This window comes from Taeniopygia guttata, chromosome W (assembly GCF_048771995.1).
Source record: "Taeniopygia guttata chromosome W, bTaeGut7.mat, whole genome shotgun sequence".
Lineage (NCBI taxonomy): Eukaryota > Metazoa > Chordata > Aves > Passeriformes > Estrildidae > Taeniopygia > Taeniopygia guttata.
In genome coordinates this window covers 23,767,036-23,785,270 of record NC_133064.1, presented here as the reverse complement: position 1 = coordinate 23,785,270, position 18,235 = coordinate 23,767,036, and positions in this window count along the sequence as shown.

The window sequence follows — 18,235 nt, the reverse complement described above, 5'->3', positions numbered from 1 at the left end:
TGAAGATGGCAGCTGACTGCAAAAAATTCGATGATCGAAGGATAAGTCCCAGACAGGAGCTGCCCCAACCTCATACTTGTGCTGCTCTGACAGTCCCAGGGGAGCCCTACAAACTGACATCTGGAACCTGGACTGGTGAGGTTTTTTTCCCAGGGAAAAGACCCAATGTTTCCGTTCCGAGTCCTGTGGCCTTGAGCGGGAAGCTGACTGTAAAAAATCCGAACATCGAAGGATAAGTCCCAGACAGGAGCTGCCCCCACCTCATACTTGTGCTGCCCTGACAGTCCCAGGGGAGCCCTAAAAACTGACATCCGGAACCTGGACTGGTGAGTTTTCTTTCCCAGGGAAAAGAGCCGATGTTTCTGCTCAGGGTCCTGTGGCCCTGAGAGGGCAACTGACGTCAAAAAAATCCGAACATCGAAGGATAAGTCCCAGACAGGAGCTGCCCCCACCTCATACTTGTGCTGCCCTGACAGTCCCAGGGGAGCCCTACAAACTGACATCAGGAACCTGGACTGGTGAGTTTTCTTTCCCAGGGAAAAGAGCCGATGTTTGTGCTCTGGGTCCTGTGGCCCTTAGCAGGCTGCAGACTGCAAAAAAATCCGAGAATCGAAGGATAAGTCCCAGACAGGAGCTGCCCCCACCTCCTACTTGTGCTGCCCTGACAGTCAAACAAGAGCCCTAAAAACGGACATACGGAACCTGGACTGGTGAGTTTTCTTTCCCAGGGAAAAGAGCCGATGTTTGCGCTCCGAGTCCTTTGGCCCTGAAGATTGCAGCTGACTGCAAAAAATCCGATCATCGAAGGATAAGTCCCAGACAGGAGCTGCCCCCACCTCATACTTGTGCTTCTCTGACAGTCCCAGGGGAGTCCTACAAACTGACATCATACTCCTGGACTGGTGAGTTTTCTTTCCCAGGGTAAAGAGACGATGTTTATGCTCCGGGTCCTGTGGCCCTGAGCGGGCAGCTGACGTAAAATATCCTAACATCGAAGGATAAGTCTAACACAGGAGCTGCCCCCACCTCATACCGGTGCTGCCCTGACAGTCCCAGGGGAGCCCTGCAAACTGACATCAGGAACCTGGACTGGTGAGTTTTCTTTCCCAGGGAAAAGAACCGATGTTTTTGCTCCGGGTCCTGTGGCCCTGAGCGGGCAGCTGACGTCAAAAAATCCGAACATCGAAGGATAAGCCCAACACAGGAGCTGCCCCCACCTAATACTGGTGCTGCCCTGACAGTCCCAGAGGAGCCCTAAAAACTGACATCAGGAACCTGGACTGATGAGTTTTCTTTCCCAGGGGAAATAGACGATGTTTGTGCTCTGGGTCTTGTGGCCCTGAGTGGGCAGCTGACTGCAAAAAATCCGAACATCGAAGGATAAGTCCCAGACAGGATCTGCCGCAACCTCATACTTGTACTGCCCTGAGAGTCAAAGGGGAGCCTTAAAAACTGACATCTGGAACCTGGACTGGTGAGTTTTCTTTTCCAGGGAAAAAGCCGATGTTTCCGCTCCGAGTCCTGTGGCCCTGAGCAGGAAGCTGACTGCAAGAAATACGAACATTGAAGGATAAGTCCCAGACAGCAGCTGCCCCCACCTCATACTTGTGCTGCCCTGACAGTCTCAGGGGAGCCCTACAAACTGACATCCAGAACCTGGACTGGTGAGTTTTCTTTCCTAGGGAAAAGAGCCGATGTTTCCGCTCCGGGTCCTGTGGCCCTGAGCGGGGAGCTGACTGCAAAAAATCCAAACATTGAAGGATAAGTCCTAGACAGGAGCTGCCCCCACCTCATACTTGTGCTGCCCTGACAGTCACAGGGGAGCCCTAAAAACTGACATCCGGAACCTGGACTGGTGAGTTTTCTTTCCCAGGGAAAACCGCCGATGTTTGTGCGCCCGGTCCTGTGGCCCTGAGAGGGCAACTGACGTCAAAAAAATCCGAACATCGAAGGATAAGTCCCAGACAGGAGCTGCCCCCGCCTAATAGCTGTGCTTCCCTGACAGTCCCAGGGGAGCCCTACAAACTGACATCAGGAACCTGGACTGGTGAGTTTTTTTTCCCAGGGAAGAGAGCCGATGTTTCCGCTCCGGGTCCTGTGGCCCTGAGCGGGGAGCTGACTGCAAAGAATCCGAACATCGAAGGATAAGTCCCAGACAGGAGCTGCCCCCACCTCATCCTTGTGCTGCCCTGACAGTCCCAGGGGAGTCCTACAAACTGACATCCGGAACCTGGACTGGTGAGTTTTCTTTCCCAGGGAAAAGAGCCGATGTTTGTGCTCAGGGTCCTGTGGCCCTGAGTGAGAGAGTTGACTGCAAAAAATACGAACATTGAAGGATAAGTCCCAGACAGCAGCTGCCCCCATTTAATACTTGTGCTGCCTTGACAGTCTCGTGGGAGCCCTACAAACTGACATCAAGAACCTGGACTGGGGAGTTTTTTTTCCCAGGGAAAACCGCCGATGTTTGTGCGCCCGGTCCTGTGGCCCTGAGGGGGCAGCTGACTGCAGAAAATCCGAACATCGAAGGATAAGTCCCAGACAGGAGCTGCCCCCACCTCATACTTGTGCTGCTCTGACAGTCCCAGGGGAGTCCTACAAACTGACATCATACTCCTGGACTGGTGAGTTTTCTTTCCCAGGGAAAAGAGACGATGTTTGTGCTCCGGCTTTGGCCCTGAGCGGGCAGCTGACGTCAAAATATCCGAACATCAAAGGATAAGTCCAGCACAGGAGCTGCCCCCACCTAATACCGGTGCTGCCCTGACAGTCCCAGGGGAGCCCTACAAACTGACATCAGGAACCTGGACTGGTGAGTTTTCTTTGCCAGGGAAAACCGCCGATGTTTGTGCGCCTGGTCCTGTGGCCCTGAGCGGGCAGCTGACTGCAAAAAATCCGAACATCGAAGGATAAGTCCCAGACAGGAGCTGCCCCCACCTCATACTTGTGCTTCCCTGACAGTCAAAGGGGAGCCCTACGAACTGACATCTAGAACCTGGACGGGTGAGTTTTCTTTTCCAGGGATAAGAGCCGATGTTTCCGCTCTGAGTCCTGTGGCCCTGAGCAGGCTGCAGACTGCAAAAAAATCCAAACATCGAAGGATAAGTCCCAGACAGGAGATGCCCCCACCTCATACTTGTGCTGCTCTGACAGTCCCAGGGGAGCCCTACAAACTGACATCTGGAACCTGGACTGGTGAGGTTTTTTTCCCAGGGAAAAGACCCAATGTTTCCGCTCCGAGTCCTGTGGCCTTGAGCGGGAAGCTGACTGTAAAAAATCCGAACACTGAAGGATAAGTCCCAGACAGGAGCTGCCCCCACCTCATACTTGTGCTGCCCTGACAGTCCCAGGGGAGCCCTACAAACTGACATCAAGAACCTGCACTGGTGAGTTTTCTTTCCTAGAGAAAACCGCCGATGTTTGTGCGCCAGGTCCTGTGGCCCTGAGCAGTCAGCTGACTGCAAAAAATCCGAACATTGAAGGATAAGTCCCAGACAGGAGCTGCCCCCACCTCATACTTGTGCTGCCCTGACAGTCCCAGGGGAGCCCTACAAACTGACATCAAGAACCTGGACTGGTGAGGTTTTTTTCCCAGGGAAAAGAGCCGATATCTGTGCTCAGGGTCCTGTGGCGCAGAGCGGGCAGCTGGCTGCAAAAAATCCGAACATCGAAGTAAAAGTCCCAGACAGGAGCTGCCCCCACCTCATACTTGTGCTGCCCTGACAGTCCCAGGGGAACTATACAAACTGACATCCGGAACCTGGACGGGTGAGTTTTCTTTTCCAGGGAAAAGAGCCGATGTTTGCGCTCCGAGTCCTGTGGCCCTGAGCGTGGGAGCTGACTGCAAAAAATACGAACATTGAAGGATAAGTCCCAGACAGCAGCTGCCCCCACCTCATACTTGTGCTGCCCTGACAGTCTCAGGGGAGACCTACAAACTGACATCCAGAACCTGGACGGGTGAGTTTTCTTTCCTAGGGAAAAGAGCCGATGTTTGTGCGCCTGGTCCTGTGGCCCTGAGCGGGGAGCTGACAGCAAAAAATCCGAACATCGAAGGATAAGTCCCAGACAGGAGCTGCCCCCACCTCATACTTGTGCTGCTCTGACAGTCCCAGGGGAGCCCTACAAACTGACGTCTGGAACCTGGACTGGTGAGTTTTTTTTCCCAGGGAAAAGACCCAATGTTTCCGCTCCGAGTCCTGTGGCCCTGAGTGGGAAGCTGACGGCAAAGAATCCGAACATCGAAGGATAAGTCCCAGACAGGAGCTGCCCCCACCTCATACTTGTGCTGCCCTGACAGTCCCAGGGGAGCCCTACAAACTGACATCAGGAACCTGGACAGGTGAGTTTTCTTTCCCAGGGAAAAGAGACGATGTTTGTGCTCTGGGTCCTGTGGCCCTTAGCGGGCTGCAGACTGTAAACATATCCGAGAATCGAAGGATAAGTCCAAGACAGGAGCTGCCCCCACCTCATACTTGTGCTGCCCTGACAGTCAAACAAGAGCCCTAAAAACTGACATCCGGAACTTGGACTGGTGAGTTTTCTTTCCCAGGGAAAAGAGCCGATGTTGGTGCTCAGGGTCATGTCGCCCTGAGTGAGAGAGTTGACTGCAAAAAATCCGAACATCGAAGGATAAGTCCCAGACAGGAGCTGCCCCCACCTCATACTTGTGCTGCCCTGACAGTCCCAGGGAAGCCCTACAAACTGACATCAGGAACCTGGACAGGTGAGTTTTCTTTCCCAGGGAAAAGAGCCGATGTTTGCGCTCCGAGTCCTTTGGCTCTGAAGATGGCAGCTGACTGCAAAAAATCCGAACATCGAAGGATAAGTCCCAGACAGGAGCTGCCCCCACCTAATACTTGTGATGCCCTGACAGTCCCAGGGGAGCCCTACAAACTGACATCAGGAACCTGGACTGGTGGGGTTTTTTTCCCAGGGAAAAGAGCCGATATTTGTGCTCAGGGTCCTGTGGCGCATAGCGGGCAGCTGACTGCAAAAAATCCGAACATCGAAGGAAAAGTCCCAGACAGGAGCTGCCCCCACCTCATACTTGTTCTGCCCTGACAGTCCCAGGGGAACCCTACAAACTGACATCAGGAACCTGGACGGGTGAGTTTTCTTTTCCAGGGAAAAGAGCCGATGTTTGCGCTCCGAGTCCTGTGGCCCTGAGCGTGGGAGCTGACTGCAAAAAATACGAACATTGAAGGATAAGTCCCAGACAGCAGCTGCCCCCACCTCATACTTGTGCTGCCCTGACAGTCTCAAGGGAGCCCTACAAACTGACATCCAGAACCTGGACGGGTGAGTTTTCTTTCCTAGGGAAAAGAGCCGATGTTTGTGCGCCGGGTCCTGTGGCCCTCAGCGGGGAGCTGACTGCAAAAAATCCGAACATTGAAGGATAAGTCCCAGACAGGAGCTGCCCCCACCTCATACTTGTGCTGCCCTGACAGTCCCAGGGAAGCCCTACAAACTGACATCAGGAACCTGGAGGGGTGAGTTTTCTTTCCCAGGGAAAAGAGCCGATTTTTCCGCTCCAAGTCCTGTGGCCTTGAGCGGGCTGCAGACTGCAAAAAAATCCATACATCGAAGGATAAGTCCCAGACATCAGCTGCCCCCACCTCATACTTGTGCTGCTCTGACAGTCAAACGGGAGCCCTTGTAACTGACATCCGGAACCTGGACTGGTGAGTTTTCTTTCCCTGGGAAAAGAGCCGATGTTTGTTCTCGGGGCCCTGTGGCCCTGAGCAGGCAGCTGACGTCAAAAAATCGGAACAACGAAGGATAAATCCCAGACAGGAGCTGCCCCCACCTCATACTTGTGCTGCCCTGAAAGTCCCAGGGGAGCCCTACAAACTGACATCAAGAACCTGGACTGGGGAGTTTTTTTTCCCAGGGAAAACCGCCGATGTTTGTGCTCTGGGTCCTGTGGCCCTTAGCGGGCTGCAGACTGCAAAAAAATCCGAGAATCGAAGGATAAGTCCCAGAGGGAGCTGCCCCCACCTCATACTTGTGCTGCCCTGACAGTCCCAGGGAAGCCCTACAAACTGACATCAGGAACCTGGACTGGTGAGTTTTCTTTCCCAGGGAAAAGAGCCGTTGTTTGCGCTCCGAGTCCTTTGGCCCTGAGCGAAAAGCTGACTGCAAAGAATCCGAACATCGAAGGATAAGTCCCAGACAGGAGCTGCCCCCACCTCATACTTGTGCTGCCCTGACAGTCCCAGGGGAGCCCTACAAACTGACATCAGGAACCTGGACTGGTGAGGTTTTTTTCCCAGGGAAGAGAGCCGATGTTTCCGCTCCGAGTCCTGTGGCCCTGAGCGGGAAGCTGACTGCAAAGAATCCGAACGTCGAAGGATAAGTCCCAGACAGGAGCTGCCCCCACCTCATACTTGTGCTGCCCTGACAGTCCCAGGGGAGCCCTACAAACTGACATCAGGAACCTGGACAGGTGAGTTTTCTTTCCCAAGGAAAAGAGCCGATGTTTGTGCTCCGGGTCCTGTGGCCCTGAGCGGGCAGCTGACGTCAAAATATCCGAACATCGAAGGATAAGTCCAACACAGGAGTTGCCCCCACCTAATAGCGGTGCTGCCCTGACAGTCCCAGAGGAGCCCTACAAACTGACATCAGGAACCTGGACTGGTGAGTTTTCTTTCCCAGGGAAAAGAGTCGATGTTTGTGCTCAGACTCCTGTGGCCCTGAGCGGGCTGCAGACTGCAAAAAAATCCGAACATCGAAGGATAAGTCCCAGACAGGAGCTGCCCCCACCTCATACTTGTGCTGCCCTGACAGTCAAACGGGAGCCCTAAAAACTAACATCCGGAACCTGGACTGGTGAGTTTTCTTTCCCAGGGAAAAGAGCCGATGTTTCCGCTCCTAGTCCTGTGGCCCTGAGTGAGAGAGTTGACTGCAAAAAATACGAACATTGAAGGATAAGTCCCAGAGAGCAGCTGCCCCCACCTCATACTTGTGCTGCCTTGACAGTCTCAGGGGAGCCCTACAACCTGACATCAAGAACGTGGACTGGTGAGTTTTCTTTCCCAGGGAAAACCGCCGATGTTTGTGTACCTGGTCCTGTGGCCCTGAGCGGGCAGCTGACTGCAAAAAATCCGAACATCGAAGGAAAAGTCCCAGAAAGGAGCTGCCCCCACCTCATACTTGTGCTGCCCTGACAGTCTCAGGGGAGCCCTACAAACTGACAACAGGAACCTGGACTGGGGAGTTCTCTTTCCCAGGGAAAACCGCCGATGTTTGTGCTCTGGGTCCTGTAGCCCTTAGCGGGCTGCAGACTGCAAAAAAATCCAAACATCGAAGGATAAGTCCCAGACAGGAGCTGCCCCCACCTCATACTTGTGCTGCTCCTACAGTCAAACGGGAGGCTTGAAACTGACATGCGGAACCTGGACTGGTGAGTTTTCTTTCCCAGGGAAAAGAGCCGATGTTTGTACTCCGGGTCCTGTGGCACTGAGCAGGCAGCTGATGTCAAAAAATCCGAGCAACGAAGGATAAATCCCAGACAGGAGCTGCCCCCAAATAATACATGTGCTTCCCTGAAATTCCCATGGGAGCCCTACAAACTGACATCAGGAACCTGGACTGGTGAGATTTTTTTCCCAGGGAAAAGAGACGATGTTTGCGCTCTGAGTCCTGTGGCCCTGAGCGGGAAGCTGACTGCAAAAAATCCGATAATTGAAGGATAGGTCCCAGACAGGAGCTGCCCCCTCCTAATACCTGTGCTGCCCTGACAGTCCCAGGGGAGCCCTACAAACTGACATCAGGAACCGGGACTGGTGAGTTTTCTTTCCCAGGGAAAAGAGCTGATGTTTGTGCTCAGGGTCCTGTGGCTGTTAGCGGGCTGCAGACTGCAAAAAATCCGAACATTGAAGGATAAGTGCCAGAAAGGAGCTGCCCCCAACTAATACATGTGCTGCCCTGACAGTCCCAGGAGAGCCCTACAAACTGACATCAGGAACCTGGACTGGTCAGTTTTCTTTCCCAGGGAAAAGAGCCGATGTTTGTGCTCCGGGCCCTGGGGCCCTGAGCAGGCAGCTGACGTCAAAAAATCCGAACAACGAAGGATAAATCCCAGACAGGAGCTGCCCCCACCTCATACTTGTGCTGCCCTGACAGTCCCAGGGGAGCCCTACAAACTGACATCAGGAGCCTGGACTGGTGAGTTTTCTTTCTCAGGGAAAAGAGCCCTTTTTTGCGCTCCGAGTCTTTTGGCCCTGAAGATGGCAGCTGACTGCAAAAAATCCGATCATCGAAGGATAAGTCCCAGACAGGAGCTGCCCCCACCTCATACTTGTGCTGCCCTTACAGTCCCAGGGGAGCCCTTGTAACTGTCATCCGGAACCTGGACTGGTGAGTTTTCTTTCCCAGGGAAAAGAGCCGATGTTTGTGCTCAGGGTCCTTTGGCCCTGAGAGGGCAATTGACGTCAAAAAAATCCGAACATCGAAGGATAAGTCCCAGACAGGAGCTGCCCCCGCCTAATAGCTGTGCTTCCCTGAGAGTCCCAGGGGAGCCCTACAAACTGACATCAGGAACCTGGACTGGTGATTATTTTTTCCCAGGGAAGAGAGCCGATGTTTCCGCTCCGAGTCCTGTGGCCCTGAGCCGGAAGCTGACTGCAAAAAATCCGAACGTCGAAGGATAAGTCCCAGACAGGAGCTGCCCCCACCTCATACTTGTGCTGCCCTGACAGTCCCAGGGGAGTCCTACAAACTGACATCCGGAACCTGGACTGGTGAGTTTTCTTTCCCAGGGAAAAGAGCCGATGTTTGTGCTCCGGGTCCTGTGGCCCTGACCGGGCAGCTGACGTCAAAAAATCCGAACATCGAAGGATAAGCCCAACACAGGAGCTGCCCCCACCTAATACCGGTGCTGCCCTGACAGTCCCAGAGGAGCCCAAAAAACTGACATCAGGGACCTGGACTGATGAGTTTTCTTTCCCAGGGGAAAGAGACGATGTTTGTTCTCTGGGTCTTGTGGCCCTGAGCGGGCAGCTGACTGCAAAAAATCCGAACATCGAAGGATAAGTCCCAGACAGGAGCTGCCCCCACCTCATACTTGTGCTTCTCTGACAGTCCCAGGGGAGCCCTACAAACTGACATCAGGAACCTGGACTGGTGAGTTTTCTTTCCCAGGAAAAAGAGGGGAAAAGAGACGATGTTTGTTCTCTGGGTCCTGTGGTCCTGAGCGGGCAGCTGACTGCAAAAAATCCGAACATCGAAGGATAAGTCCTAGACAGGATCTGCCGCAACCTCATACTTGTACTGCCCTGAGAGTCAAAGGGGAGCCCTAAAAACTGACATCTGGAACCTGGACAGGTGAGTTTTCTTTTCCAGGGAAAAAGCCGATGTTTCTGCTCCGAGTCCTGTGGCCCTGAGCAGGAAGCTGACTGCAAGAAATACGAACAGTGAGGGATAAGTTCCAGACAGCAGCTGCCCCCACCTCATACTTGTGCTGCCCTGACAGTCCCAGGGGAGCCCTAAAAACTGACATCCGGAACCTGGACTGGTGAGTTTTCTTTCCCAGGGAAAAGAGACGATGTTTCCGCTCCGAGTCCTGTGGCCCTGAGAGGGCAACTGACGTCAAAAAAATCCGAACATCGAAGGATAAGTCCCAGACAGGAGCTGCCCCCACCTCATACCTGTGCTGCCCTGACAGTCCCAGGGGAGCCCTACAAACTGACATCAGGAACCGGGACTGGTGAGTTTTCTTTCCCAGGGAAAAGAGCTGATGTTTGTGCTCAGGGTCCTGTGGCTGTTAGCGGGCTGCAGACTGCAAAAAATCCGAACATTGAAGGATAAGTGCCAGAAAGGAGCTGCCCCCACCTCATACTTGTGCTGCCCTGACAGTCCCAGGGGAGCCCTACAAAATGACATCAGGAACCTGGACAGGTGAGTTTTCTTTCCCAGGGAAAAGAGCCGATGTTTCCGCTCCTAGTCCTGTGGCCCTGAGTGAGAGAGTTGACTGCAAAAAATACGAACATTGAAGGATAAGTCCCAGAGAGCAGCTGCCCCCACCTCATACTTGTGCTGCCTTGACAGTCTCAGGGGAGCCCTACAACCTGACATCAAGAACGTGGACTGGTGAGTTTTCTTTCCCAGGGAAAACCGCCGATGTTTGTGCTCAGACTCCTGTGGCCCTGAGCGGGCAGCTGACTGCAAAAAATCCGAACATCGAAGGAAAAGTCCCAGAAAGGAGCTGCCCCCACCTCATACTTGTGCTGCCCTGACAGTCTCAGGGGAGCCCTACAAACTGACATCAAGAAACTGGACTGGGGAGTTTTTTTTCCCAGGGAAAACCGCCGATGTTTGTGCTCTGGGTCCTGTGGCCCTTAGCGGGCTGCAGACTGCAAAAAAATCCAAACATCGAAGGATAAGTCCCACACAGGAGCTGCCCCCACCTCATACTTCTGCTGCTCCTACAGCCAAACGGGAGCCCTTGAAACTGACATCCGGAACCTGGACTGGTGAGTTTTCTTTCCCAGGGAAAAGAGCCGATGTTTGCGCTCAGGGTCCTGTGGCGTTGAGCGGGCTGCAGACTGCAAAAAATCTGAACATTGAAGGATAGGTCCCAGGCAGGAGCTGCCCACACCTCATACTTGTGCTGCCCTGACAGGCAAACGGGAGCCCTAAAAACTATCATCCGGAACCTGGACTGGTGAGTTTTCTTTCCCAGGGAAAAGAGCCGATGTTTCCGCTCCGAGTCCTGTGGCCCTGAGCGGGAAGCTGTTAGTAAAAAATCCGAACATCGAAGGATAAGTCCCAGACAGGAGCTGCCCCCACCTCATACTTGTGCTGCCCTGACAGTCCCAGGGGAGCCCTACAAACTGACATCCGGAACCTGGACTGATGAGTTTTCTTTCCCAGGGAAAAGAGCCGATGTTTCCGCTCCGAGTCCTGTGGCCCTGAGTGGAAAGCTGACTGCAAAGAATCGAAACATCAAAGGATAAGTTTCAGACAGGGGCTTCCCCCACCTCATACTTGTGCTGCCCGGAAAGTCCCAGAGCAGCCCTACAAACTGACATGAGGAACCTGGACTGTTGAGTTTTCTTTCCCAGGGAAAAGAGCCGATTTTTGCGCTCCGAGTCCTGTGGCCCTGAGCGGGCAGCTCACTGCAAAAATTTGGAACATCAAAGGATAAGTCCCAGACAGGAGCTGCCCCCACCTTATACGTGTTCTGCCCGGACAGTCCCAGGGCTTCCGTATAAACGGACATCAGAAACCTGGACAGGTTGGGTTTTTTTCCCAGGGAAAAGAGCTGATGTTTGTGGTCAGGGTCCTGTGGCCCTGAGCGGGCAGCGGACTGCAAAAAATCCGAACATCGAAGGATAAGTCCCAGACAGGAGCTGCCCCCTCCTCATACTTCTGCTGTCCTCACAGTCCCAGGGGAGCCCTACAAAGTGACATCAGAAACCTGGACTGGTGAGTTTCCTTTCCCAGGGAAAAGAGCCGATGTTTGTGCCCAGGGTCCTGTGGCCCTGAGCGGGCAGCTGACGGCAAAAAATCCGAACACCGAAGGATAAGTCCCAGACAGGAGCTGCCCCCACCTCATACTTGTGCTGCGCTGACATTCCCAGGGGAGCCCTACAAACTGACATCAGGAACCTGGACTGGTGAGTTTTCTTTCCCAGGGAAATGGGCCGATGTTTGTGCCCAGGGTCCTGTGGCCCTGAGCGGGCAGCTGACTGCAAAAAATCTGAACATCGAAGGATAAGTCCCAGACAGGAGCTGCCCCCATCTCATACTTGTGCTGCCCTGACAGTCACAGGGCAGCCCTAAAAACTGACTTCAGGAACCTGGACTGGTGAGTTTTCTTTCCCACGGAAAAGAGCAGATGTTTGTGCTCCGAGTCCTGTGGACCTGAGCGGGCAGCTGACTGCAAAAAATCCGAACACCGAAGGATAAGTCCCAGACAGGAGCTGCCCCCACCTTATACTTGTGCTGCCCTGACAGTCCCAGGGGAGCCCTACAAACTGACATCAGGAACCTGGACTGGTGAGTTTTCTTTCCCAGGGAAATGGGCCGATGTTTGTGCCCAGGGTCCTGTGGCCCTGAGCGGGCAGCTGACTGCAAAAAATCTGAACATCGAAGGAGAAGTCCCAGACAGGAGCTGCCCCCATCTCATACTTGTGCTGCCCTGACAGTCACAGGGCAGCCCTAAAAACTGACATCAGGAACCTGGACTGGTGAGTTTTCTTTCCCAGGGAAAAGAGCCGATGTTTGTGCTCCGAGTCCTGTGGACCTGAGCGGGCAGCGGACTGCAAAAAATCCGAACATCAAAGGATAAGTCCCAGACAGGAGCCGCCCCCTCCTCATACTTCTGCTGTCCTCACAGTCCCAGGGGAGCCCTACAAACTGACATCAGAAACCTGGACTGGTGAGTTTCCTTTCCCTGGGAAAAGAGCCGATGTTTGTGCCCAGGGTCCTTTGGCCCTGAGCGGGCAGCTGACGGAAAAAAATCCGAACACCGAAGGATAAGTCCCAGACAGGAGCTGCCCCCATCTCATACTTGTGCTGCCCTGACAGTCACAGGGCAGCCCTAAAAACTGACATCAGGAACCTGGACTGGTGAGTTTTCTTTCCCACGGAAAAGAGCCGATGTTTGTGCTCCGAGTCCTGTGGACCTGAGCGGGAAGCTGACTGCAAAAAATCCGAACACCGAAGGATAAGTCCCAGACAGGAGCTGCCCCCACCTTATACTTGTGCTGCCCGGAAAGTCCCAGAGCAGCCCTACAAACTGACATGAGGAACCTGGACTGGTGAGTTTTCTTTCCCAGGGAAAAGAGCCGATTTTTACGCTCCGAGTCCAGTGGCCCTGAGCGGGCAGCTGACTGCAAAAATTTGGAACATCAAAGGATAAGTCCCAGACAGGAGCTGCCCCCACCTTATACGTGTTCTGCCCGGACAGTCCCAGGGCTTCCCTACAAACGGACATCAGAAACCTGGACAGGTTGGGTTTTTTTCCCAGGGAAAAGAGCTGATGTTTGTGGTCAGGGTCCTGTGGCCCTGAGCGGGCAGCGGACTGCAAAAAATCCGAACATCCAAGGAGAAGTCCCAGACATGAGCCGCCCCCTCCTCATACTTCTGCTGTCCTCACAGTCCCAGGGGAGCCCTACAAACCGACATCAGAAACCTGGACTGGTGAGTTTCCTTTCCCAGGGAAAAGAGCCGATGGTTGTGCCCAGGGTCCTGTGGCCCTGAGCGGGCAGCTGACGGCAAAAAATCTGAACACCGAAGGATAAGTCCCAGACAGGAGCTGCCCCCACCTCATACTTGTGCTGCGCTGACAGTCCCAGGGGAGCCCTACAAACTGACATCAGGAACCTGGACTGGTGAGTTTTCTTTCCCAGGGAAATGGGCCGATGTTTGTGCCCAGGGTCCTGTGGCCCTGAGCGGGCTGCTGACTGCAAAAAATCTGAACATCGAAGGATAAGTCCCAGACAGGAGCTGCCCCCATCTCATACTTGTGCTGCCCTGACAGTCACAGGGCAGCCCTAAAAACTGACATCAGGATCCTGGACTGGTGAGTTTTCTTTCCCACGGAAAAGAGCCGATGTTTGTGCTCCGAGTCCTGTGGACCTGAGCGGGCAGCTGACTGCAAAAAATCCGAATATCAAAGGATAAGTCCCAGACAGGAGCTGCCCCCACCTTATACTTGTGCTGCCCTGACAGCCCCAGGGGAGCCCTACAAACTGAAATCAGGAACCTGGACTGGTGAGTTTTCTTTCCCAGGGAAAAGAGCGGGTGTTTGTGCTCAGGGTCTTGTGGCCCTGAGCGGGCAGCTGACTGCAAAAAATCGGAACATCAAAGGATAAGTCCCAGACAGGAGCTGCCCCCACCTTGTACTTGTGCTGCCCTGACAGTAACAGGGGAGCCCTACAAACTGAATTCAGGAACCTGGACTGGTGAGTTTTCTTTCCCAGGGAAAAGAGCGGGTGTTTGTGCTCAGGGTCTTGTGGCCCTGAGCGGGCAGCTGACTGCAAAAAATCGGAACATCAAAGGATAAGTCCCAGACAGGAGCTGCCCCCACCTTGTACTTGTGCTGCCCTGACAGTAACAGGGGAGCCCTACAAACTGAATTCAGGAACCTGGACTGGTGAGTTTTCTTTCCCATGGTAAAGAGACAATGTTTGTGCCCAGGGTCCTGTGGCCCTGAGCGGGCAGCTGACTGCAAAAAATCGGAACATCAAAGGATAAGTTCCAGACAGGGGCTTCCCCCACCTCATACTTGTGCTGCCCGGAAAGTCCCAGAGCAGCCCTACAAACTGACATGAGGAACCTGGACTGGTGAGTTTTCTTTCCCAGGGAAAAGAGCCGATTTTTGCGCTCCGAGTCCTGTGGCCCTGAGCGGGCAGCTCACTGCAAAAATTTGGAACATCAAAGGATAAGTCCCAGACAGGAGGTGCCCCCACCTTATACGTGTTCTGCCCGGACAGTCCCAGGGCTTCCCTACAAACGGACATCAGAAACCTGGACAGGTTGGGTTTTTTTCCCAGGGAAAAGAGCTGATGTTTGTGGTCAGGGTCCTGTGGCCCTGAGCGGGCAGCGGACTGCAAAAAATCCGAACATCGAAGGATAAGTCCCAGACAGGAGCCGCCCCCTCCTCATACTTCTGCTGTCCTCACAGTCCCAGGGGAGCCCTACAAACTGACATCAGAAACCTGGACTGGTGAGTTTCCTTTCCCTGGGAAAAGAGCCGATGTTTGTGCCCAGGGTCCTGTGGCCCTGAGCGGGCAGCTGACGGCAAAAAATCCGAACACCGAAGGATAAGTCCCAGACAGGAGCTGCCCCCACCTCATACTTGTGCTGCGCTGACAGTCCCAGGGGAGCCCTACAAACTGACATCAGGAACCTGGACTGGTGAGTTTTCTTTCCCAGGGAAATGGGCCGATGTTTGTGCCCAGGGTCCTGTGGCCCTGAGCGGGCAGCTGACTGCAAAAAATCTGAACATCGAAGGATAAGTCCCAGACAGGAGCTGCCCCCATCTCATACTTGTGCTGCCCTGACAGTCACAGGGCAGCCCTAAAAACTGACATCAGGAACCTGGACTGGTGAGTTTTCTTTCCCACGGAAAAGAGCCGATGTTTGTGCTCCGAGTCCTGTGGACCGGAGCGGGCAGCTGACTGCAAAAAATCCGAATATCAAAGGATAAGTCCCAGACAGGAGCTGCCCCCACCTTATACTTGTGCTGCCCTGACAGTCCCAGGGGAGCCCTACAAACTGAAATCAGGAACCTGGACTGGTGAGTTTTCTTTCCCAGGGAAAACCGCCGATGTTTGTGCTCCGTGTTCTGTGGCCCTGAGCGGGCAGCTGACTGCAAAAAATCCGCACATCGAATGATAAGTCCCAGACAGGAGCTGCCCCCACCTCATACTTGTGCTGCCCTGGCAGTCCCAGTGGAGCCCTACAAACTGACATCCGGAACCTGGACTGGTGAACTTTTTTTCCCAACTGAAAGAGCTGATATTTGTACTCAGGGTCCTGTGGCCCTGAGCGGGCAGCTGACTGAAAAAAATCCGAACATCGAAGGATAGGTCCCAGACAAGAGCTGCCCCCACCTCATACTTGTGCTGCCTGGACAGTCCCAGGGCAGCCCTACAAACAGACATCAGGAACCTGAACTGGTGAGTTTTCTTTCCCAGGGAAAAGAGCTGATGTTTGCCCACTGAATCCTCTGGTCCTGAGCGGGCAGCTGACTGCAAAAAATCGGAACATCAAAGGATAAGTCCCAGACAGGAGCTGCCCCCACCTTGTACTTGTGCTGCCCTGACAGTAACAGGGGAGCCCTACAAATTGAAATCAGGAACCTGGACTGGTGAGTTTTCTTTCCCATGGTAAAGAGACAATGTTTGTGCCCAGGGTCCTGCGGCCCTGAGCGGGCAGCTGACTGCAAAAAATCTGAACATCAAAGGATAAGTCCCAGACAGGAGCTGCCCCCACCTAATACCTATGCTGCCCTGACAGTCCCAGGGGAGCCCTACAAACTGAAATCAGGAACCTGGACTGGTGAGTTTTCTTTCCCATGGTAAAGAGCCAATGTTTGTGCCCAGGGTTCTGCAGCCCTGAGCAGGCAGCTGACTTCAAAAAATCAGAATATCGAAGGATAAGTCCCAGACAGGAGCTGCCCCCACCTCATACTTGTGCTGCCCTGACAGTCCCAGGGCAGCCCTACAAACTGACATCAGAAACCTTGACTGGTGTGTTTTCTTTCCCAGGGAAAAGAGCTGATGTTTGTGCTCAGGGGCCTGTGGCCCTGAACGGGCACCTGACTGGAAAAAATCGGAACATCAAGGGATAAGTCCCAGACAGGAGCTGAACCCACCTCCGACTTGTGCTGCCCTTACAGTCCCAGAGGAGCCCTGCAAATTGACATCAGAAACCTGGACTGGTGAGTTTTCTTTCCCAGGGAAAAGAGCTGATGTTTGTGCTCAGGGTCCTGTGGCCCTGAGTGGGCAGCTGACTGCAAAAAATCGGAACATCAAAGAATAAGTCCCAGACAGGAGCTGCCCCCACCTTATACTTGTGCTGCCCTGACAGTAACAAGGGAGCCCTACAAACTGAAATCAGGAACCTGGACTGGTGAGTTTTCTTTCCCATGGTAAAGAGCCAATCTTTATGCTCCAAGTCCTGTGGCCCAGAGCGGGCAGCTGACTGCAAAAATTCCGAACATCGAAGGATAAGTCCGAGACAGGAGCTGCCCCCACCTCATACTTTTGCTGCCCTGAGAGTCAAAGGAGAGCTTTAAAAACTGACATCAGGGACCTGGACTGGTGAGTTTTCTTTCCCAGGGAAAAGAGCCGATGTTTGTGCTCCGGGTCCTGTGCCCCTGAGCAGGCAGCTGACTGCAAAAAATCCGAACATCAAAGGATAAGTCCCAGACAGGAGCTGCCCCCACCTAATACCTATGCTGCCCGGACAGTCCCAGAGGAGCCCTACAAACTGACATCAGGAACCTGGACTGGTGAGTTTTGTTTCCCAGGGAAAACCGCCGATGTTTGTGCTCTGGGTCCTGTGGCCCTGAGCGGGCAGCTGACTGCAAAAAATCCGAACGTCGAAGGATAAGTCCCAGACAGGAGCTGCCCCCACCTAATACCTATGCTACCCTGACAGTCCCAGGAGAGCTCTAGGAACTGACATCAGGAACCTGGACTGGTGAGTTTTCTTTCCCAGGGAAAAGAGCTGATGTTTGCGCTCCGAGTCCTGTGGCCCTGAGCGGGCAGCTGACTGCAAAAAATCCGAACATCGAAATTTAAGTCCCAGACAAGAGCTGCCCCAACCTCATACTTGTACTGCCCTTACAGTCCCAGGGGAGCCCTACAAAAGGACATCAGGAACCTGGACTGGCGAGTTTTCTTTCCCAGGGAAAAGAGCCGATGTTTGTGCTCCGGGTCCGGTGGCCCTGAGCGGGCAGCTGACTGCAAAAAATCCGAACATCGAAGGATAAGTCCCAGCCAGGAGCTGCCCCCACCTAATACCTATGTTGCCCTCACAGTCCCAGGGGAGCCCTACAAACTGACATCAGGAACCTGGACTGGTGAGTTTTCCTTCCCAGGGAAAAGAGCCGATGTTTGCGCTCCGAGTGCAGCGGCCCTGAGCGGGCAGCTGACTGCAAAAAATCGGAACATCAAAGGATAAGTCCCAGACAGGGGCTGCCCCAACCTCATGCTTGTGCTGCTCGGGCAGTCCCAGGGGAGCCCCACAAACTGACACCAGGAACCTGGACTGGTTAGTTTTTTTTCCCAGGGAAAAGAGCTGATGTTAGTGGTCAGGGTCCTGTAGCCCTGAGCGGGCAGCTGACTGCAAAAAATCTGAATATCAAAGGATAAGTCCCAGACAGGAGCCGCCCCCACCTCATACTTGTGCTTCTCTGACAGTCCCAGGTGAGCCCTACAAACTGCAGTCAGGAACCTGGAATGGTGAGTTTTACTTTCCCAGGGAAAACCGCCGATGTTTGTGCTCCGGGTCCTGTGGCCCTGAGCGGGCAGCTGACTGCAAAAAATCCGAACATCGAAGGATACGTCCCAGACAGGAGCTTCCCCCACTTCATACTTGTGCTGCCCGGACAGTCCCAGGGCTGCCCTACAAACTGACATCAGAAACCTAGACTGGTTAGTTTTTTTTTTCCCAGGGAAAAGAGCTGATGTTTGTGGTCAGGGTCCTGTGGCCCTAAGCGGGCAGCGGACTGCAAAAAATCCGAACATCGAAGGATAAGTCCCAGACAGGAGCCGCC